This window comes from Podarcis cretensis (genome assembly GCF_951804945.1).
Source record: "Podarcis cretensis genome assembly, chromosome: 2".
Classification (NCBI taxonomy): domain Eukaryota; kingdom Metazoa; phylum Chordata; class Lepidosauria; order Squamata; family Lacertidae; genus Podarcis; species Podarcis cretensis.
The window spans coordinates 7,365,797-7,389,007 of NC_137171.1; the positions used below are offsets into that span (position 1 = coordinate 7,365,797).

The 23,211-nt window shown below is 44.1% G+C and overlaps 1 long non-coding RNA gene across 1 annotated transcript in view; it reads right to left on the reverse strand.

Moving 5' to 3' along the window:
- Positions 1 to 2,159: 2,159 nt before the first annotated feature.
- The window catches only part of LOC307210795, a 58,485-nt gene continuing 37,433 nt past the window's right edge, over positions 2,160 to 23,211 (reverse strand). The window contains exon 2 of the long non-coding RNA XR_013836122.1: positions 2,160 to 2,277. This is a non-coding gene — a long non-coding RNA (uncharacterized lncRNA). The remainder of the gene's footprint in view (positions 2,278 to 23,211) is intronic.

Below are 23,211 nucleotides of genomic sequence, written 5' to 3' on the forward strand. Positions count from 1 at the left end.
CAGAAGACTTCCACGCAGGGAGAGTAGGAGGAGACTGGGCGTCAAAGAACTTCTTTGCTGGAAGAAGTTCAAGAAACGCCCACTGACGGATTCTGCCAGCGATTGAGACAGCCACGGATGGGTGGCTGTCCGGACAGAAAGGGTTCACCCAAGTAACCCAGCCAGGTGTGACGCCAACTTATGCACGAGCAACCCCCTAGAACCATTACAGAGGCAGTGAGAGATTTTACTTTCTTGGGCTCAATGATCACTGCAGATGATGACAGCAGCCACGAAATTAAAAGACACCTGCTTCTTGGGAGAAAAGCAATGACAAACCTAGACAGCATCTTAAAAAGCAGAGACATCACCTTGCCAACAAAGGTCCGTATAGTTCAAGCTATGGTTTTCCCAGTAGTGATGTATGGAAGTGAGAGCTGGACCATAAAGAAGGCTGATCGACAAAGAACTGATGCTTTTGAATTATGGCGCTGGAGGAGACTCTTGAGAGTCCCATGGACTGCTAGAAGATCAAACCTATCCATTCTTAAGGAAATCAGCCCTGAGTGCTCACTGGAAGGACAGATCCTGAAGCTGAGACTCCAATACTTTGGCCACCTCATGAGAAGAGAAGACTCCCTGGAAAAGACCCTGATGTTGGGAAAGATGGAGAGCACAAGGAGAAGGGGACGACAGAGGACGAGATGGTGGGACAGTGTTCTCAAAGCTACAAACATGAGTCTGACCAAACTGCGGGAGGCAGTGGAAGGCAGGAGTGCCTGGCGTGCTCTGGTCCATGGGGTCACGAAGAGTCGGACACGACTAAACAACAAGAACAACTATTATTATTTTTATTATTATTTCTCACAGTGGCTGACCAGATGCCTGTGGCAAACAGAACCTGGGCACAAGAACATTCTCCTCTCCTGTATTTTCGAGAAACTAGGATTCAGAAGCATTAATACCCCCAACCATGGAAGCAGAGCATAGCCATCATGGTTTGTAGCTATTGATCATCCTCTATGAATTTGTCTGATCCTCTCTAAAAGACACCCAAGTTTGTGCCATCACTGCTCCTTGTGGGGGTGGCCGCATAGCTTAACTATGTGCTATATGAAGACGTGCTTTCTATTTGTCCTGAAGCTTCCAACATTTTACTTGATGGGATGTTCACAAATTTGAGCGTTGAGAGAGAAACTTTTCTCCATTTACTTTCTATAAACTTCCATCATCATGTCACCTCTTACACACCTTTTATCTAAATGAAGAAGTCTCAAATGCTGCAATTTTTCCACACATACGTCTCATGGCTTGCCTTTGCCTTGGTAAGGGTCCTTCCAGACAGTGGCAGAGCATTTGCCCGCACTGCCCAGGGCGGAGCGCGCTCCCAAAGGGCGTGGGGCATGGAGGGTGCCCTCCCAGGCACGGAGTACCTGCTAGGTGCAGAGCAGTGCATGTGCCCTGCAGCCAGGGGCGGAGTGAGCCACCAATGGCGGACATTTGGTGCGTCACCCACCCGTGACTCCCAGGCCTCCCCTGAGCTGTCAAAACCAAGGGGGAGGGAGGGATGCCACTGGCAAAGCGGCGCAGCTCCCCCCTTACCCAGACGGCTCAGGGTAGGCTTGGGAGTCGCGGGCGAGTGGCGCGCCAAGTGTCACCCCCCTCAGCGAAGACACCGGGGAGGCAGCCCACCCCCATCACACCCCCTTCCTCCGCTCCTGCCTCCAGATGACCTGTTTATTGAGTAGTCATCTTGATTTACTTGACCATCGCGCAGGCGGAGATGAGATTATACCTGGTCTTTATTGTGCATTCATTCTGATTTGTTTCTGGGGAGGTTATATGACAACGAGCATTTGTCTGCATTCATCCCAATTTGCTTGTGCAGAAATTCACAAGCCTTCCTGTTTGTTTATTCCATACTTTTCAATGCATTTCCCTGTCACTTTCCAAACCGCAAAAATAGCTCTTTTCAAATGAGCCCTATAATCTATTTTAACTGTGCAAACCTAACTTTCAGGTATAAGCTTGAATCCCACCCACAAAACAGTGACCATCTGGAGACATGTCGAGCTGATGTGTGCCTGCTTTAGGTGGAATGTGGTAGCGATGCGTTCCTCTCATAAATCAAGCCAGTCTCACTTGGGTAGGTTAAAAAATCAGACAGGAATTTGCCCTGGGAAGTCTCAGGCCAATGCCATTATCAGAAGCAATGTTTCTCTGTGTTGTTTAGAAGCCATGGTAACTCGGCTGTGCAGTAGAGCACCCCACAGATGTGACCTTGTAGGCCTCTTCCTCCTGCAAGACAGAGAGTAATGCTTACTTAGATAAGATGTCAAAGCTACAGGAGCAGCCTTTTGAACGTCTTTTGCAAAGGTGTGCTTTCCCCCACAGTGTGGTATCTTCATACATAACCGAGCAGCGGCACTGTCTCCCAGGGACCATGTCCTTTTGCCCCCCCCCCCATATTTTTGGGATAGGGGCCAGTGGTCCCCAATGTCCTAAAAGCAAAGAGCCATAGTGTGGAGCCAAGCTTGGCATGCTTCCAGTGGTTGCTGGCCATTGAGCCATGTGGCCGTCATGTTCAGCTCCACCCCGAGCTCCTCCTGGTGTCCTGATATCACGTTCATGACATTGGGATGTTGCAACGTCACAGGTACAAAGTCATTTCCCCAAATCCCCCTGGTGCCTCTGTAGTCCTAGTTCCTTCTTAGGGATGTGGGTGGCCCTGTGGTCTAAATCACTGAGCCTCTTGGGCTTGCCAATCGGAAGGTTGACGGTTCGAATCCCCGCAACGGGGTGAGCTCCCGTTGCTCTGTCCCAGCTCCTGCCAACCTAGCAGTTCGAAAGTACACCAGCGCAAGTAGATAAATAGGTACTGCTGTGGTGGGAAGGTAAACGGCGTTTCTGTCTGCTCTGGTTTCTGTCACTGTGTTCCGTTGCACCAGAAGTGGTTTAGTCCTGCTGGCCACATGACCCGGAAAGCTTTCTGTGGACAAACGCCAGCTCCCTCAGCCTGAAAGTAAAATGAGCTCTGTAACCTTATAGTCGCCTTTGACTGGACTTAAATGTCCAGGGGTCCTTTACCTTTACCTTTACCTTCCTTCCATGAACATAAGGTTCTGGGAGGAGATGATGGAAGAAAACAGGAGCAGGAATACAACTTTGGGTAAAGAAAACACCAAGGCATGCAAGCTGAAGTCTGGTCCCTGCAGCTCTCTGCATTAACACAGCTCAATTCAAAACAGCCCAAATTTTGTTATGCTCCACTGCAAAACAAGAGTTTTATCTGGGGGCAAAATCTGGTTAGGCAGTAGGTGTAGCCCTTTGGCATGTGCTAAATCCCTAAGCTTCTTTGCACACCTGCTTTGTTATATTGTGTTTTCCCTAAGAAAGGCAGTGTAAGGTGTTGAGAACAAAGAAAGGAAGGTGCCTGAGCAAAAACTGTTGGTAGTAAATCAGTGTCCAACGGTGAAATAGCCAAGCGTCATCTGCAACAATGCTCAAAGATTACAACCTTGTAAAAACAAGGCATATTGCTTAGCCCTTGGTTTATGGCAGAAAGTCACTGAAGATTTTCTATTGGCCATACATGAGCAAACACTCCAAGATACTCCTGTGATTAACCAGTAACAAGGCCTTTAGCTAGAGAAATTCCTGTGTCTCAGAACCACACCTCTTAAGGGGAACTCTGAAAGCTTATCATAGGTCCAGGGTTCCTCAATGAGAAGCCCAGTAATAGCAGATAATCATCTGTAGATAGATAGCTTTTCCATACTATGACGTATCCCTCTGAAATGCAGACACTCCAAATGTCCCTATTTTCCAGGGACATTTCTGATTTAGCGAAGCTTTCCTGGTTTCTGATTTGATCCTGGAATGTCCCACTTTTCCTTAGGATGTCCCTGTTTTCATTGGAGAAATGTTGGAGAGTATGGAATTATCCGGCCCTGAGCCATCTGAAGGTAGTCCTGTATAGGGAAGTTTTTAAAAAATGTTTAATGTTTTAGTACATTTTTATTTGTGCTGGAAGCTGTCCAGAGTAGCTGGGGCAACCCAGTCAGATGTGTAGGGTATAAATAGTAAAATTATCATTATGGAATGGGATGTCCCTATTTTCACAGGAGAAATGTTGGACGGTATGGAAATGAGAAAAGGGTGTGCCTGAGGCCTTGTTTTCACTTCACATGGATCACTTGTGAAGCCCCACATGCCTAGACCGTGCCAGGCATGCACTGAGTGTGTACCTTAAAATATGTCCCAGAATCCTCTGCAACACTGACAGGTTCAATAGCAGACACTGAAAGGTTAATGGCAGACCAGTTGGTGTAGAAAATGTTCCCTGAAGGCACCAAACTTTGTAAAGGACTGTTCTATGCAATTTTCATTCATGACTCAGGCAACACTATGCAGGAGTCATACCAAATAGGCACAGTCTCTTTCGAAACCATTTATTTCCTTTGTCACACCCACAACATACATTTAAAGCACTCTTATAGAACTTAAACAGTCATGGCTAACACTAAAGAATTCTGGGAACTGTAGTTTGTTATGCATGCTGAGCGTATTAGAAGACAGCCGCCAGAACTACAGTTCCCAACATCCTTCACAGACTCTACTTTCCAGGATATTTTGAGGCAAATGTCTGGTGTAGGCATGACCTCCCTCCGTCTCTCCCCTCTTTAGCTCTAGGGCAAGACTAGAGAGTAAAGATTCAGTGCGCATGCAACCCAGAGCATCCATCTTAGGCCAACTTTCCCCCTAAGTGCCCCAAAGATACCACGCCGCCACCACAGTGCAGCAGGAGTCACATGTGAGGAACTGAATGCTCTGGCTGCCCACCATTTTAGGTTTTAAAATTATCTTACCCCAAAATGAGAGTGACAGCCAATATGACTCTAGTTTGGGGGTCACAGAGCCAATGAAAGAAGTTAGGACGTGGGCTGAGGGAGAGTGGCCTTCCCCTCGTTATTTAAATTGCCTTATTGGCCCTGCAACTTCCAAGCTAGTGTCTGCTTGACACAGCTCACTGCCAATTTTGCCCTGGAGTTAGCAAAAGTTTCATTCTTATACACAGTCATACCTCTTGTTACGTTCGGTTCAGGTTACGTCTTTTCAGGTTGCGTTCCGTGGTGACCCGAAAGTCCCAGAAAGGGTTACTTCTGAGTTTCGCCGCTCGCACATGTGCAAATGTGCAAAATGACGTCACGCGCATGCGCAGAAGTGGCAAATCACGACCCGCGCATGCTCAGACACGGGTTGCATTCCTTTCAGATTGCGAACGGGGCTCCAGAACGGATCGTGTTCGCAACCAGAGGTACCACTGTACATAGAAATCTAAGACTGTCATTGCACAGCCCCCATTGGAGGATTCATGGTGCTGCATCACAATACAGTGGAACCTCAGAAGCCGAACGCCTTGAAACTCGTACGTTTCGGCTCCTGAACGATCAAAAACTGGAAATGAGTGTTCCAGTTTTCGAATGACTGTCAGAAGCCGAACCTCCAGCTTCCTCACTGTGAGAAGTGAGGTTACAGGGAACCAGGCAGAGGGCCTTCTCCAGACAAAATTCTGTGGACACTCGAACACTTACAATCCCTGCCAAATATCTATTCAAAGTTGTGTGCAGAAAGTGATAAACGATATGTGCCATTCAAAACATGCAACTAGGGAAATCTCCAGGACCAGATGGACTAACCTCCAGATATTATAAAGCATTGAAAGAATGGTTAATACAGCCGCTTAACGAGGTTTGTAATGAAATATTAGAGGGGAAAAAGGCACCTGAATCGTGGAAAGAAGCTTTCATCACACTTATACCAAAGACTGAAACTGAAAAAAACCAGATCAAGAACTACCGCCCTATATCATTACTTAATGTGGATTACAAAATATTTGCTGACATTTTAGCAAAAAGACTGAAGAGGGTGTTAATGGAAGAGCTTCATAAGGACCAGGCAGGCTTTCTCCCAGGAAGACACTTATCAGATAATGTAAGGAACATAATTGACATTATGGAACTGCTAACTGTAAATATTAATATGAAGGCAGTCCTAATCTTTGTGGACGCGGAGAAAGCCTTTGATAATATCTCTTGGAAGTTCATGAAGAAGAATCTCCATGGGATGGGGGTAGGTCAAAGGTTTGAAAATGGTATAAGTGTAATATATTCTGAACAAAAGGCTAAGCTAATTGTAAATAACGTGGTTACTGATGAACTTTCCATAGAAAAAGGGACACGGCAGGGGTGCCCGATATCCCCATTACTTTTTATATCAGTCCTGGAGGTTTTGTTGAACATGATTAGGGGGGACCAGCTGGTAAAAGGAGTTCAGGTCGGAGCTAAACACTATAAATTGAAGGCATTTGCAGATGACCTAGTATTGACTTTACAAGAGCCAGACACTAGTACAAAAAGAGTTTTAGAGTTAATTCAATTCTTTGGTCAGGTGGCAGGATTCAAGTTGAACAAACAAAAAACTAAAGTTCTGGAAAAAAACTTAACAAATGTTGAAAGAGAGAGATTCCAAAACGAAACTGGGTTAATGGTGGCAAAGAAAGTAAAATATTTGGGGATTAACATGACATCTAAAAATGTGAATTTATTTAAAGACAATTATGATAAATGCTGGACAGAGGTAAAGAAAGATCTAGAAATATGGTTGAATCTGAAACTTTCCTTGTTAGGCCGAATTGCAGTGATCAAAATGAATGTATTGCCTAGAATGTTATTTTTGTTTCAGACATTACAAATTGTGGATAAACTAGATTGTTTCAAGAAGTGGCAGAAAGATATATCTAAATTTATCTGGCAGGGCAAAAAGCCCAGAATAAAATTTAAGATACTTACTGATGCAAAAGAAAGAGGGGGGTTTGCCCTGCCGGATTTGAGACTGTACTATGAATCGGCAGCTTTCTGCTGGTTGAAAGATTGGCTACTTCTTGAGAATGCAGATATTCTGGACTTGGAAGGATTTGATAATAGGTTTGGCTGGCATGCATATTTATGGTATGACAAGGTTAAAGTTCATAAGGGTTTTAAAAACCATATTGTTAGGAAAGCATTATATAATGTTTGGATTCGATACAAGGATTTGTTGGAAAATAAAACTCCTAGGTGGTTATCACCTATGGAGGCTAAGGAGGTGAAGAAACTTAACATGGAATCCAAATGGCCAAAATACTCTGAAATTTTAGAACAAGAAAGCGGTGAGTTTAAACTACAGAGTTTTGAGAAATTAAAGCCCAAGGTACGAGATTGGCTCCATTACTACCAAATAATGGAAACCTTTAAACAAGACAGGAAAACTGGCTTCCAGGTGGAGAAATCGAAATTGGAAACAGAATTGTTAGAACCCAATACTAAGAATGTATCAAGAATGTATAATCTGTTGCTGAAGTGGAATACAATAGATGAGACAGTTAAATCAGCCATGATTAAATGGGCACAGGACATTGGTCATGACATTATGTTTGCTGACTGGGAACAGTTATGGACCACCGGTATTAAATTCACGGCATGTAATGCCTTAAGAGAAAATATTATGAAAATGATTTATAGGTGGTACATGACCCCAGTCAAGCTTGCGAAGATTTATCATCTGCCCAATAATAAATGCTGGAAATGTAATGAGACTGAAGGTACCTTCTTTCACCTTTGGTGGACCTGCCCAAAGATTAAAGCCTTTTGGGAAATGATCTATAATGAAATTAAGAAGGTACTTAAATGTACCTTTCACAAGAAACCAGAGGCATTTCTCTTGGGCATGGTCGGCCAATTGGTGTCAAGGAAGGATAGGACTTTTTTTATGTACGCCACTACAGCAGCAAGGATCCTTCTAGCAAAGTATTGGAAGACACAAGAACTTCCCACACTGGAAGAATGGCAGACAAAAGTGATTGACTTTATGGGACTGGCAGAAATGACTGGCAGAGTCCGTGACCAAGAGAAGGAGACGGTGGAGGAAGACTGGAAGAAGTTCAAAGCTTATCTTAAGAACTGTTACAATATTGATGAGTGCTAAAATGTCAAGGGGAAGGAAGATGCAGAATTGCAGCTGAAAATGTTTGAGGATTTAAGGTGAAATTGAGAAAGATAACAAATTTAAATTTAATTGGCTAAAAGGGTTGCTGAAAAACTGCAAAATAAGGATGCAAAAAGGGTGAGGTATGGGGAAGTCCGAGAAAGGAGGCTTATGAAAATGAGGTTAAGAATGTATATTTGTGTGTTTGTTTGTATTTGTTGATGTTTTTATGTTGTTGCTGTTGTTTTGTTTTAAAATTGGAAAACTAATAAAAATTATTATAAAAAGAAAGTGATAAACGATATGTTGGATGTGGTTAAGAAATACATGTCCAGAAATGCTAAAGCATGCTTCTCCTCTGTTTCCAAGCTTTCCTCCACATCTATAACAACAAATGTTTTCCTTTTGAAATGAAAGCCAAGACTTTAACATGAACTTAAAAGCCATAGATGACTAGCAGATATGTGACCCCAGAGTGCTGTGGAAAACTGCTGGGGAAAATACAGTATGTTAGATAAGTCATCTTGGATAGCAGCCAGTCTTAGCCTTTCCTTTATTTATAGGGTTTGGGAATCCTTTCTAACGTGATTTGTTTTTAAAAGGAATAAAAGAAAAAAGATAATGGATTTTAAAAAAATAACAGGCAATAAAGGGGACTGGGAAAGGAATGAAGATGAAGTAAGAAATAATTTATTTAGGCTGTAATTCTGTATCCTGAATAAGCAGAGTCTTTTCAGGTCTCCCAGGGACCTGGAGGTGACAACCATTTTGGGGTACATTTTGAGTCTTTCATTTTGGAGAGGGACACCATTTCGTCCTACCCATTGCAGGTTCTTGTTCGATATGCGTACCAAATTTCAGATCTCTAGTGGATGTGCAAGTACTCTAACATTGTCTATTTATGGCCCAGGTGAGCCCACCTCCTTGGCTGTGTTCAGTGGCAAACTTTGTCCCTTTAATTTTGTGGTGTCTGTAGGTGGAGCTGCAGTGTCTCAATGCTATGGCAGGGGAGCCTGAAGATCACACCTGAGCGCTGCTGCTATGGAGTAATGACTGCAGAGCCTAAGTAGAAGATGTTGCAAGACTGTTCTAGTCCTCTGCATTATAACCGGCTTTACAGTGGTGGTACTATACTGTTGATATGGGACGCGGGTGGCGCTGTGGGTTAAACCACAGAGCCTAGGACTTGCCGATCAGAAGGTCGGCGGTTTGAATTCCCGTGACGGGGTGAGCTCCCGTTGCTCAGTCCCTGCTCCTGCCAACCTAGCAGATCGAAAGCACGTCAAAGTGCAAGTAGATAAATAGGTACTGCTCTGGCAGGAAGGTAAACAGCGTTTCCGTGCGCTGCTCTGGTTCTCCAGAAGCAACTTAGTCATGCTGGCCACATGACCCAGAAGCTGTACGCCGGCTCCCTCAGCCAATAAAGTGAGATGAGCGCCGCAACCCCAGAGTCGGTCACGACTGGACCTAATGGTCAGGCGTCTCTTTACCTTTTTACTATACTGTTGAGAGAGTGCTGTGCTGCAGTTAGGGTTGCCAACCTTTTGGGCACCATGTCTCTGAATGCTCCTCTTATCCCTTTCCAGGGTCAATTTTCCCCCATTCTCAATAGGCAAAGTGCACATATGTCCACACATGCATACACACAGAAAGAGCACTCCAATATTTTCCTTTCCAAAGGGCCTGAATGTCAGGAACATCCCTTCCCAAAGCAACAGCAAAGACTCCAGAGAAGAAGGGGGGCAGGCTGAGGGGAATAGAGGGTTGGTTGATTCCTTCCCACATTGAGAGTGATGCCAGCCCCACCCATTCGGGAATGCAGGCTATATATCCTCAAAACAGCACAGAGCAGGCAGAGTCTGATTCAGAGGAACAGCCGCTGTTATCTAAGATATCTAAGTGGAATTAGAAGGTTAAATTAACAGTTTATGTTAAATTAATTTAAGAATATTTTTTTGTATGTATGTGTATGTGTGCAGTTAAATTTGTAATGACTTAATGAATTTCAATAAAGAATTTTTTATTTAAAAAACAAGAAAAAAGAAAGAAAATGAAATAGAACAATCTGCCTCAAAACTGGAGCGCATGTAAACATCTAGCATTCAAAAGTAATATGGATAAGAAAAAGTGCAAACGTGCCGATAGAGATAAATCAGTTTAGGTGAATGTTAATAAATTTAACTGCAACAGTAAAAAGAAAAGAAAAAAGGAACAGCCGCTGTTAGATTCGGCTCAAGAGGAGGAGGAGGGGCAGCATCCTGCCCCTGAGTCTCCTCGTAGTAGGCAGAAGAGTAGAGTAAAGCCACAAGGCCAGCCTAGCAGGAGGTGGGGCAACCGGTGGAGGATATCCTGCTGGCGTCGGCAGTGTCAACCAGTGGATCCAACTGCCTCATCAGGGGAGGATTGAGCCAGGGGGGCTCAGACTGAAACTGCTGTGTAATTACTAAATAAATCTAAGAGTAATAAACCTGCCAGCTTGCCATGTCTTGGTGTGAGAGAGACATCGTAAATCCAGACACTGGGTAAAAGCCAGCTCTGGGAGCATGAAGATTTACAGTGGTGGACTGCACAGTAAAAACCCCAGCAACACAAAAACATTGATCCAAGGCATGAAGCTTTATAGTTTTACATAGGATGGCAACATAACCACCAGCAGAAGCCTATGATTTGATGGTAGTTTTGTGGGGACCCATAAAAGTTATGAGGAATCCTAAGGATCAAGGCCTTGGATCCATGCTTTTGTGCTACCACTATCTTCAAATGCAGCAGGCTAGTTCAGTCAGTGGAGACAGGTGTGATTTGTGATTTGATCATAGATTATTGTTGTAGGCCTCTGCAATCTCTGCCATCAGTAGCAAGATTCCATGCGTGTTGCCACTTAACCAGGGTTGTGTTTCCATTGGGAAACCAAGGCACAGCGGAGACTAGTGTCTTTAAGAGATATGGTTTGTTTTATACACATTAACACCTGGGCCTTAGTATGGAGAGCATCACACCCCAAGAATGACTCTGGTTGCTCCTCTCATAGCATGGCGTTCTGCCCACTTCCTGCTCCTCCTTCTCAGAAACCAGTGCTCCCAAAATTTTTGTTGTATAAGGACACCTTATTTTCCTGTGCTGGCAGTCACACTCACACTCACACTATTATCCTGGCAACCTCCTCTCAGCTTTGCTATTGTCTTCTGCTAACTATCACACTCCTCCTTGTCTGACGCTGAATGTCTCACCTTTCGTCAGGATAAGGGCACTGCCTTTGTTCTTTGATAGCACCTCTCTAAGCCATTCTCCTGAGGAAGCTGGCTTGGCTTCAAACCCCACATTAACGAATTTCAGAAATTATGGGGAGAAACTGGCACCCAGGAATTTTAGAGGATTCTTACCCGCCTGCAAACCCATAATATTACATAACTTTTATATGTACTTTCTCTTTCTCTTTGGCACACCATTCTCTCATCACTGCATCTCTCCACCCCATCTTTATTTCTCTAACATTTCATTCTCTCTTCCAAGTCAACATCCCTGCCTGGCAGCTTCTCAAGTGCCAATCTGAGCCTTGACAAACCCACAGAGCTGAAAGAGGAGGTTGGGAAGAGCATCACTCTTTCAGCTTCCTTCTTCAACAAAGGTGTCCATCCTCAATGCCTGATGCAAAGGCGTGAGAGGCCTTGTGGGTACCAGAGAGCATTGTTCCCATGAACACCACACTGGAAACCCCAGGATAAAAAAACAGCCCTGGTGCATTAGACCAAAGGTTGTACAAATCTTTTTGTTTTCATTCCTGGCCAGCAACATCACATGGGAAGGGTCACATGCATACCATGAAACTGATGCCCCTCCTTCACTTTTTGTCCATGGAATCTGGCATTCACTGGAATATTGCTTTTAAATAAAGAGATTGCATTAACTACAATGGATAGTTGTTGATGATAGCCCTGTCTTCTGCAAGTTTCATTATCTCCATATCCGTTGCAGAAGTCTATTAGCTAATTATTTGTCATGGGGAAAATCTGGTCTGGTGTCTATCCAGGGCAATTTGTGAGATTATCCAGGTGGATCCCTGCTGGATTCTTCACAGGAATGACATTTCTCCCTGGACAAGGTGGGTGTGATATTCCTCCACACAAGTTGAACTATGGCAGAGAAGGAAATTCTGTGTGTGTGGTTACTATTAAGATAGCAAGGGCAGTAATTAGAGATAATTGATTCTAATATATGGATGTACAGGCCTCCGGGACTCTAGATGTCTCAACTAAGAGGAAAACCATCATTACCTGTGCAGCAAATTCTGAAAACAGAAGCTAATGACACCCACAGAGGAAACTCCCCTCCCAGAAGCATATCCAGAGATGGGCAACAAAATGGAGACTTCCTTGCTTGAAAAGGAACCACAGATGGTTAGACAATAATATATAGTGGTATAGTGTTGTCATTCTGCTTTGACCACCTCTGAAGAGGTTTCTCTGCCTCGCAAGCAGGAAAAGATGACTAGTCTCTAGTACCAACGTCTTTCGTTTACCTGTAAAGGACAAATGAATCTTTAAAAATAAAAATGGTACCTGAAACAAAACGATGCAATATGACTTGCTCCTGATCAGAGTTCCAGGATCCTCCATTTGCACTGTTCTCCGCCTGCTCTCCCTAAGTAAAAAAATCAGTCAGCACTGTGCGTCAAGTGTGCATGCTTAATTCTTATTGGACTAGTAGAGGTGGTGGGTTTGGCATGTAGGGTTTTTTCTAAATAGTTTTTTTTTTAATGCTGTTTAAAACACATTTAATGCTGTTTAAAACACATTTAATGCTGTTTAAAACACATTTAATGCTGTTTAAAACACATTAGGGGTCCCACAAGCCTGCTGATATCTCCCCTCTCGGAAGTGGATGGTGGGATTTTGTGACACAAGAATCCACACTTGGATAATGAGTTTGCTAGGGGACAAGATAATACCCTGTTGCCTTCCCACCCTGCCACAGAACTGCCAAGGGACCAAAAGATAGCCTCACAATGTTATTCTCTGACACTGGCCCCAGAAATAGGATTGGAACCATTGTAAAACATTATTCCCAAATGTCCATCTCAACAAGTCTGTGCAGCGGGATACCATGGCACATAGGAGCCAACTCCTAGGGGTCATGGTCCCTTCCCACTCCCCCCATAAAATATTTGAGGGGGCTGCCCCCCAAAGTTGAGGACCATTGCCATTCAAATGGTGTGCATGCACCACATCATGTGATCGATTATGCAAGGTGGGGCTTACTTGCCCCCCTATATTTTATTCAAGTTAACACCCCTGCCATCGCAAATGGTCTCAGAGACCACTGAGAGATCAAAGAAGAATAGTGTTCCCCCATGAGTACATGACATCAGCAAAGGACTTCACAAAGCATGTTGATGCAGCTACACGTGTGATAGATACATCAGGGTTCGTTTTTGTGTCAAGTTTTAATGTGCTTAGCTAAAACATGGATGGTGGAAACTCCAGATCTTAGGGTTCAAAAGCCACCCCTGTGTGTGCGCTGCCATGCCAGAATTAATTTCAGAAAGTCTCCTAATTAGAGGCAAGAATTGTTGGGCAGAGCAAACCCAGAGAATAATAAAGGAATGAAATTGGGGGAATCCCTTCATCTCTCATTTCAGTTCAGTAGAATATGCAGACAGGAACAATGTGTTTCCCCACACAATTCCATCACCCATGTTTTCTCCACAATCCTTTTCTGTTTGCAAAAACATCGAGGGTTGCAGCCTATTAAATTCTGTTCAGAGTAAGGTAAAGGTAAAGGGACCCCTGACCATTAGGTCCAGTCTTGACCGACTCTGGGGTTGCGGCACTCATCCCGCTTTATTGGCCAAGGGAGCCAGCGTACAGCTTCCAGGTCATGTGGCCAGCATGACTAAGCTGCTTCTGGCGAATCAGAGCAGTGCACGGAAACACCGTTTACCTTCCCGCTGGATCAGTACCTATTTATCTACTTGTACTTTGATGTGCTTTCGAACTGCTAGGTTGGCAGGAGCTGGGACCGAGCAACGGGAGCTCACCCCGTCGCAGGGATTCAAACTGCCAACCTTCTGATTGGCAAGTCCTAGGCTCTGTGGTTTAACCCACAGTGCCACCCGCGTCCCTCTGTTCAGAGTAGACCTATTGAAATTAATGGACTCAAGTTAGCCATGTCTATTAACTTGAGCAGATCTACCCTGAGTAGGATTAGCACTGAATACAACTCCAAGGCTCCTTGACAGGAGGGATCAAGGGGTTTTGAGCCAGAACTCTAGGCAACCGCTCCTTTGTTGGTTATCACTTTGGCAGAATAAGGAAACAGAATACAATGCAGTCACCCCAGGAATCTTTCTCCTGTGCACTCGAGCCAGTATTTTTGCATTTCAAGGACCAAGAGGACCCATGATGATGGTGTTGCCTTTGTGCTTGCCCCGGCACTCCCTTTAATATCTTCTTGATCTGTAAATACCCAATTATAGAAATATCAGAAGACTGTACTACCCTTTCCTCCAAAGTAAACTCCAAATGTGGGAATGGTGCACCCAGGTCTGTGCCATACCCGGCCCCATGCTGCTCTTATTTACCCAGTGTTCATTTTTATTTTATAGGAGTGTGCTTGTTTCTTTTCCTTGGAGTTGGAAGCACAGCCATTTGGGTGCTGCAAGTTTCCACTGTGGGTTTTCCTGTGCGAAGGGGTGGATGCAGAGGCGTTTGGATCTCGGAATGTTTTCCCAGGTATTGTAGGGACATAACAAACACAGTGTGTGGTACAGCGGGAGAGGCTCTGGAATGCAATAAACCAGAAGATCTGGTCTCTGTTTACAGCTCTGCTTGTTTGACCTGCGATCAGTTGTTTCCCTTCACTGTAGAATAAGAACAGAAGTCTTCTTTATTTACATAATCAACCTCCTCTTAGGCTTCTGTAGCAGTAGTTGAGGTGGCAAAACCCTCAGTTGGTAAAGCATGAGACTCTTAATCCCAGGGTCAAAGGTTCGAGCCCCATGGCAGACAACAAGATTCCTGCAATGCAGGAGGTTGGACTAGATGACCCTTATGGTTCCTTCCAACTCTACAACTCTTCATCTCCTTGGGAGTAATCCTTGTCACAAATACACTGTTATGGGTTTGGTTTTCCAGATTATTGTGAATTAGCTTATCAGATATGCAGATGACACAACCTTGATGGCAGAAAGTGAGGAGGAATTAAAGAACCTTTTAATGAGGGTGAAAGAGGAGAGCGCAAAATATGGTCTGAAGCTCAACATCAAAAAAACGAAGATCATGGCCACTGGTCCCAGTGGTGTAGCGTGGGGGGTACAGGGGGGACCGGCCGCACCGGGCGCAACATCTGGGGGTTAGGGTTAGGGGGCGCAAATCCACGGGTTAGGGGGTGCAAATCCACGGGTTAGGGGGCGCAAATTACTTGCCTTGCCCCGGGTGCTGACAACCCACGCTACGCCACTGACTGGTCCCATCACCTCCTGGCAAATAGAAGGGGAAGAAATGGAGGCACTGAGAGATTTTACTTTCTTGGGTTGCATGATCACTGCAGATGGTGACAGCCGTCACGAAATTAAAAGACGCCTGCTCCTTGGGAGAAAAGCAATGACAAACCTAGACACAGCTAAATGACTAAACAACAACAACAACAATGTTATTGCAAAACCCTGCAGCTGATGGTAAACAATGGGAGCATAATGGTCCTTCCACTTTCTCTCCAGCCTTTGTAATAACACGCGCGTCAGATATTAGCGAGGACCCAGTGAGACAGCTGGAAGCAGCTTGAATTTACATAGACAATAAGTCAGACAAGAGAGCTGGGAGTTCAGTTCAGGCTAGTTCAAGATGAAACAACCCAAGGGTGAGGTCTGCAGAGCTCACGCTGGTGCTTTTTGAAAATAATATGCTCCCAAAATACTCTGCTTGCTTACGCATAAGCAAAGGAGGCTCTTCAATACAGCAAGGTGGGACCATGCCCATGCCTTTTAAAAACACATACTCCCTTAAAAAGTGCATGCTCCCTTTAAAAAAAAAGTTATAACATAAGCTTTTTTGATTGATCAACTTTCCGCAGATATTACAAAGGAACCATAAGTCTCTAGTGCTCTCATTCACTGCAAGAAATTAAGTCCTATAAGCAGCAGTGTAGCATTGGAGGAGCCCAGGGGCTCTTGTTAGGGGTACAAAATTTCAACACCCAGTGCTGCCTCAATACAGCGGCATGGTTCTGTCACTGGGCTCCACTGAAAACGGCTTCTCCATGCAAACCAGGAAATGACCTCTCCAGACAACAGAATTACTCTTCTTTTCTTATCTCTGCAGCTGTGATCTCCTGGGTGATGCAGACACCATTAAGCAGTTGACTGTGCATGTGTACTCCCTCCCTCCCCCCCCTCCACATGAATCTGGGTGCTGGCTACCCACGCTATGCCACTGCCCATAAGAGAACACTCCTGGAACTTTCAACCACTCAAGGGAGAGGTAACAATTACAGATGGACAGCTCCATCTATTTCTGGTCCATGACACTTTTGCATGTGTTCATTCAGACAAGGAATGACATACATGCTATTATCCTGGCACTTTGTGCTTATTTGGTTGACCAAAGACTTCTGCTCAGGTACCACTGCCCATGGCACCACGTAGGTCCATTCTAACATTTCTTTTGAAAATTGTCACTTGGAGGTAAGCAAGCCAAAAATGTCTTTGCTGCCTACCTCTCCTGCAACTCCTTATATCCTCATCTGTGTCATCCTGCCTCCTTATCTGGACAAGATTTGGGGCATTTGGGCTACATTCTTGTAGGGTATCCACTCACACATCACAAAAGAGGATGCTGAGTTGCTTGAAAGTTTGCATGCAAATTAGGGGGAGTAGAAATACAGCATGTCTCACCATAGTGGGGAAGACTATGAGCAGGTGACCTGTGTGTGTCTACTCAGCCTGCTGCCCACTTGCTAAATAACTGGTGATGGGCAACTTCAAGGCCCCTGTCCCCCCTTCTTATGGGTCTTTACCTTTAAAGTGGACTTAAGATTAGACAACTCTTCGAACAATGGATAGTCCTCTGACAGCCCTTCAAACTGATGACTAAAATAATACTTTCCTGATGGTCCTGTATTGGTGTTGTTGCAAAAGTGACCTCAGCTTATCAACAATGAGAATGTGGCTTGGGAGCAAGGTATCTACATGGCTGTTTGCTCCATCACAATCCTGTCCGGTCATTGGGATTGGTCTCAGAAGACATGCTCTCCCTGACCCTTGCAGTCTGGCATTAGGTGGTAAGGGGAGATGAGGGAAGTGGGTGGTGCTGTGGGTTAAACCACAAAGCCTAGGGCTTGCCGATCAGAAGGTCGGCAGTTCAAATCCCCGCGACGGGGTGAGCTCCCATTGCTCGGTCCCTGCTCCTGCCCACCTAGCAGTTCAAAAGCACGTCAAAGTGCAAGTAGATAAATAGGTACCGCTCCGGCGGGAAGGTAAACAGCATTTCCGTGCACTGCTCTGGTTTGCCAGAAGCAGCTTAGTCATGCTGGCCACATGACCCGGAAACTGTACGCCGGCTCTCTCGGCCAATAAAGCGAGATGAGCGCCGCAACCCGAGAGTCGGTCACGACTGGACCTAATGGTCAGGGGTCCCTTTACTTTTACCTTTACCTTTACCTTTACCTTTAAGGGGAGATGAGGCCTTCTCAGTTGTCCTGCTTCGTTTGTGAGATTCCCTTCACAGGGAGTCAGACCTGATGCCATTCTTATTTAGTGCTAGGTGAAAAATGTTTCCTTTGCCCGGACAGTTTAAGTCGGTGCTTTATTTATTTATCTTGACTCATGTCAATGTTGTTATTTTATGATGTATGTGTTTTTAAGAAAAATGTCTTATGGTGTGAGGTAAGGTGGAAGAGGGGCAAATATATATTTTTTTAATAGACAAGTAAACTCACTCCCATGGGGTCCCCAAACACTGTCTTTCTTCCTCCTTCCTCGGACTCCCGGAATCCCTCAGTTTTGAAAGAACATTAAATGCAACCCATACCACAAGATGCCCTGAAGTCGGAAGCAGCTATGCTGGACCACTGGATTCTCTACATCACTGAAACTCTTTCTCATGCTAACCTCTTCTCCTGACCCATCCCTACTTTGTCTAGGTAAAAGGTAAAGGACCCCTAGACAGTTAAGTCCAGTCAAAGACATTTATGGGGTTGTGGTGCTCATCTCACTTTCAGGCCAAGGATGCCGGCGTTTGTCCACAGACAGCTTTCCAGGTGATGTGGCCAGCTTCTGGCACAGTGGGACACCATGACAGAAACTAGAGTGCACGGAAACGCCATTTACCTTCCCACCACAGCAGTACCTATTTATCTACTTGCACTGGCGTGCTTTCAAACTCCTAGGTTGGCAGGAGCTGGGTCCGAGCCATGGGAGTTCACCCTGTTGCGGGGATTTGAACCACCGACCTTCCGATCGGCAAGCCCTAAGCTCAGTGGTTTAGACCACAGCGCTACCTGCATCCTTTCCTACCTAATACAGACTGTAAACCTATTTGGGGCAAGCAAATCTATCCTGAACTCTTGGGAAAGAGGTTGGGATTTTACCCAAAGAGAATGACTGGGATGGCACATACCCTTGCCTGCAATCATGCACATAAATTACATATATGCTAAGTCCATAATTGCAATTTACAAATACGGGTTTGGCAAGGTGGAGATTGTGATGTATGCAACATGAAATGATGGAATTCATAATTGCCAGAAGGTGTTATTGTTTTGCACTCTTATTTCTCAGAGTGAGGGAATTTTTGCAGGGTGAGTTCCCTTTTTAGAAAAACAAAGCAAGCTTCTTTTGTAGAAAAACACCACTAGAGATTTCTGGCATTTTTATAGTCAAGTAGTATGCTAGAAGCAGGTAGTATAAGTCCCCTGCAATCCCCAAAGCCACAAAAAGTTCCGACTTTGGACATTACAGAAAAGGTTGGTAGAAAAGCAGGAAGTCTGAGGCACTTCCATTTTCTGTTTTCTGAACATTTCAAAGTATCTTAACAAAGACAAAGAACAGTATAACGATCCTTTAGGCTAACAAGGGTCAAGATGCCGACTGATGTGTGGGATGCTCCTCCTCTGAAGTTCTACTAAAAAAAATAATCCAATTTTTATTGAAGGAGAAACCGTAAAAGTTACCTATGATTTCACTTTATGCAGAATTTCAGTGTCAATTCTCTGCACCAAGCCTAGAGAGAGCAACTTTTAACACACTGAAGCAATATGTCTGGAATGCACTAGTGGAAAAAGGCTTTTGATGAAGAGGATTAGGTGAGTGCATAAATAACACAGGTGTATGAATTTGGGAGGCGGGTGGCGCTGTGGTCTAAACCACTGAGCCTCTTGGGCTTGCTGATCGGAAGGTCAGCGGTTTGAATCCCCGCGACAGGGTGAGCTCCCGTTTCTCGGCCCTAGCTCCTGCCAACCTAGCAGTTCGAAAGCACATCAAAGTGCAAGTAGATAAATAGGTACCGCTCTGGTGGGACAGTAAACGGCGTTTCCGTGTGCTGCTCTGGTTCACCAGAAGTGGCTTAGTCATGCTGGCCACATGACCTGGAAGCTGCCTGCGGACAAACACCGGCTTCCTCAGCCACTAAAGCAAGATGAGCGCCGCAACCCCAGAGTCGTTCGTGACTGGACTTAACTGTCAGGGGTCCTTTACCTTTTTATGAATGTGATAGCCAAAAGCACCACCTCCATTTGCAGAGACAGGCAGTATATCACTGATCACCTGATGGCAGTGTTTGACGAAGGAGAAGGATGTATGCCCTGCTTGGACCCCACCTGAGAAATCTAGATGTTGATTGTTAGAAAACAGCACTGCACGGCACAGCCCATTAGAATGACATATGGCAATGTTTTTGATATTGTGTAACATTAAAGCCCCTGTTACTAATCTTTGGGGACGTGGGTGGCGCTGTGGTTTAAACCACAGAGCCTAGGACTTGCCGATCAGAAGGTCGGCGGTTCGAATCCCCACGACGGGGTGAGCTCCCGTTGCTCGGTCCCTGCTCCTGCCAACCTAGAAGTTCAAAAGCACATCAAAGTGCAAGTAGGTAAATAGGGACCGCTCTGGCGGGAAGGTAAATGGTGTTTCCGTGTGCTGCTCTGGTTCGCCAGAAGTAGCTTAGTCATGCTGCCCACATGACCCGGAAGCTGTCTGCGGACAAACGCCGGCTCCCTCGGCCTATAGAGCGAGATGAGCATGCAACCCCAGAGTCGGTCACGACTGGACCTAATGGTCAGGGGTCCCTTTACCTTTACCTTTACCAATCTTTCAGAGAGTTACACCAGTTTCCACCAGCTGAAGAGCTGCACCATAGATTGCTACAGAGAAAATGATGAACGAAAAACAAGAGAAGCAACAGCAACCTCCCTTCCTCTACCCTCTCTCCAGTCCAGCATCACAACTGCAACAACTCAAGCAGAATGCATGGAAGTATCTCTGCAAACATGCATGAATAAAGCACTTCTGTTGAAAAGGCAGACTTCACTTAAACACATATGGGACCGATTTACTTGTGTACCTTACAAATATGGTGAATTTGTAATAAAGACTGTTGTGACATTCCTGAACAAATGAGGACTCAACCCACCAACAAATACGTATGATGGCCACCAGGTGGTTGGTCAATTCCCTGTCTTGGTTGTCAGCTTTAGGTTACAGAATGGAGAGATCACTGGATGCTCACATTTAGCCTGAGGCAATGTGCTCCTCTGATCCTATCTCCCATCAAGATCTAGTCAGTCAGTTGAGAAAGTACATGTTGACAACTCAGCTGTTCTTTGTGGTTGACCCACAATGGTGAAACTCCCTTCTCCTCTGGACTCACCCATGGCTGAGCCTCAAAGTAGAACAATATGTTCAGGTGTAGCTCTGTGATTCATTTGAGAGCATTTCCCCCTTGAATTAAGACTTGGGGTGCCCAAACTTTTTTCAAAGAGGACCAGATTTGATGATCTGAACATGCGTGTGGGCCAACCAGAGTTGCTGAGCTTTTTTCAGATTTAACCCCAGAGTTTTTGAGCTTTTGAGCTTTTTTATGTGACATATACTGCCACAGGGGCCAGATTAAATCGACCATCGGGCCGGATTAGGGCCCCCCAAAACGGTCTTTGGACATGCCTGAATTAAGCGGAAGTGATAAGGCTGCAGTTGGAAGTAGAAGACCAGCATAGTGGAAGACATGTGCTAAAACTCTTTCCCTTTGCAATATGTTTCCTATGAGAAAGCACACATACCCAGCTGCTTTCCCCCCTACTATGAAAGAGATATGGATACTTCTATATTTTCCCCACATGGGTAAAAGAGTAGCTTTCAGATGTGGTTTTTCAGCAAGAAATAAACATAGGAAGACATTTTTTTATTTTTTTTATAATATTTATTAAATTTTAGTTTAACAATAAAATACATAGATAATAACACAATCTTTTCCAATATCCACATTTCATACTCATCTTTGGAATTCCTCACAACCCTTGTTCCTGCTTTCTAAACTCATAAATTTTACCAGCAAATTATTAACTTGGTTTAATTCATATAGTATAATTTTCCAATATTAATATCTCAAATTTTGGGATTTAACATACTCTTATTGAAACTTAATCATAAAATGTTACTTATCCAAAATTTATCTTTTCGTCTTCCAATTAAATTTAAATTTATATTCTTTATAACTAGTTTGTTGAAGCCATGTTTTTGCTAATCTTACATCTTTCTTAACCTTCATACAATTTACAATATTTTTGTAGATAGTCCTTAAATTTCTTCCAGTCTTCCTCCACCAGTTCTTCTCCCAGGTCTCGGATTCTGCCAGTCATCTCCGCCAGTTCCATATCAGTTGCATCTGCCATTCTTCCAGTGTGGGTAATTCTTGAGTTTTCCAGCTTTTAGCGATGAGTATCCTTGCTGCTGTTGTAGCATACATAAAAAAGATTTGATCCTTCTTTTGCACGCTCTGACCAACAATGCCTAAGAGAAAGGCCTCTGGTTTCTTAAGGAAGGTATACTTAAATACCTTTTTCAGTTCATTATAAATCATTTCCCAGAAAACCTTCACTCTAGGGCAAATCCACCAGAGGTGAAAGAATGTTCCCTCAGCTTCTTTACACTTCCAACATTTATTATCAAACACATGGTATATCTTTGCAAGCTTGACAGGAGTCATGTACCACCTGTATATCATTTTCATAATGTTTTCTTTCAAGGCATTACATGCCGTAAATCTCAAACCTGTGGTCCATAACTTTTCCCAGTCAGCAAACATGATGTTATACCCTATGTCCTGTGCCCATTTTATCATGGCTGATTTGACCGTTTCATCCTGTGTATTCCATTTTAACAGCAAGTTATACATTCTTGAAAGTATCTTAGAGCTGGGTTCTAACAGTTCTGTTTCTAACTTTGATTTTTCCACCTGGAATCCTATCTTTTTATCCAACTTAAAAACTTCTTTAATCTGAGCATAATGTAGCCAATCTCGCACTTTATCTTTTATTTTCTCCATACTCTGCAACCTCCAGTTATCTCCATCTTTTTCTATTATTTCCCAATATTTCGGCCATTTGGCCTCCATATTGAGTTTTTTCAGGGCCTTAGCCTCCATTGGTGATAACCACCTTGGGGTCTTGTTTTCCAATAAGTCTTTATATTTCAACCAGACATTAAATACTGCTTTTCTGACAACATGGTTCTTGAAAGTCTTATGTATTTTAGCCTTGTCATACCACAGATATGCATGCCAACCAAACGCATTGTTGAATCCTTCCAAATCTAAAACATCAGTGTTCTCAAGAAGTAGCCAGTCTTTCAACCAGCAGAAAGCTGCTGATTCATAATACAACTTTAGGTCTGGCAGGGCAAAGCCCCCTCTTTCTTTAGCATCAGTTAATATCTTAAACTTAATTCTGGGCTTTTTGCCCTGCCAGACAAACTTTGAAATATCTCTCTGCCACCTCCCAAAACACTCCATTTTGTCCACAATCTGCAAAGTTTGAAACAAAAACAACATTTTTGGCAATACATTCATCTTAATAGCAGCAATACGTCCTGTCAAGGAAAGTTTCAATCTTGACCAAACATCTAGATCCCTTTTAATTTCAGACCAACATTTTTCATAATTGTCTTTAAATAAATTCCTGTTCTTCGCTGTTATGTTTACCCCTAGGTATCTTACTTTTTTA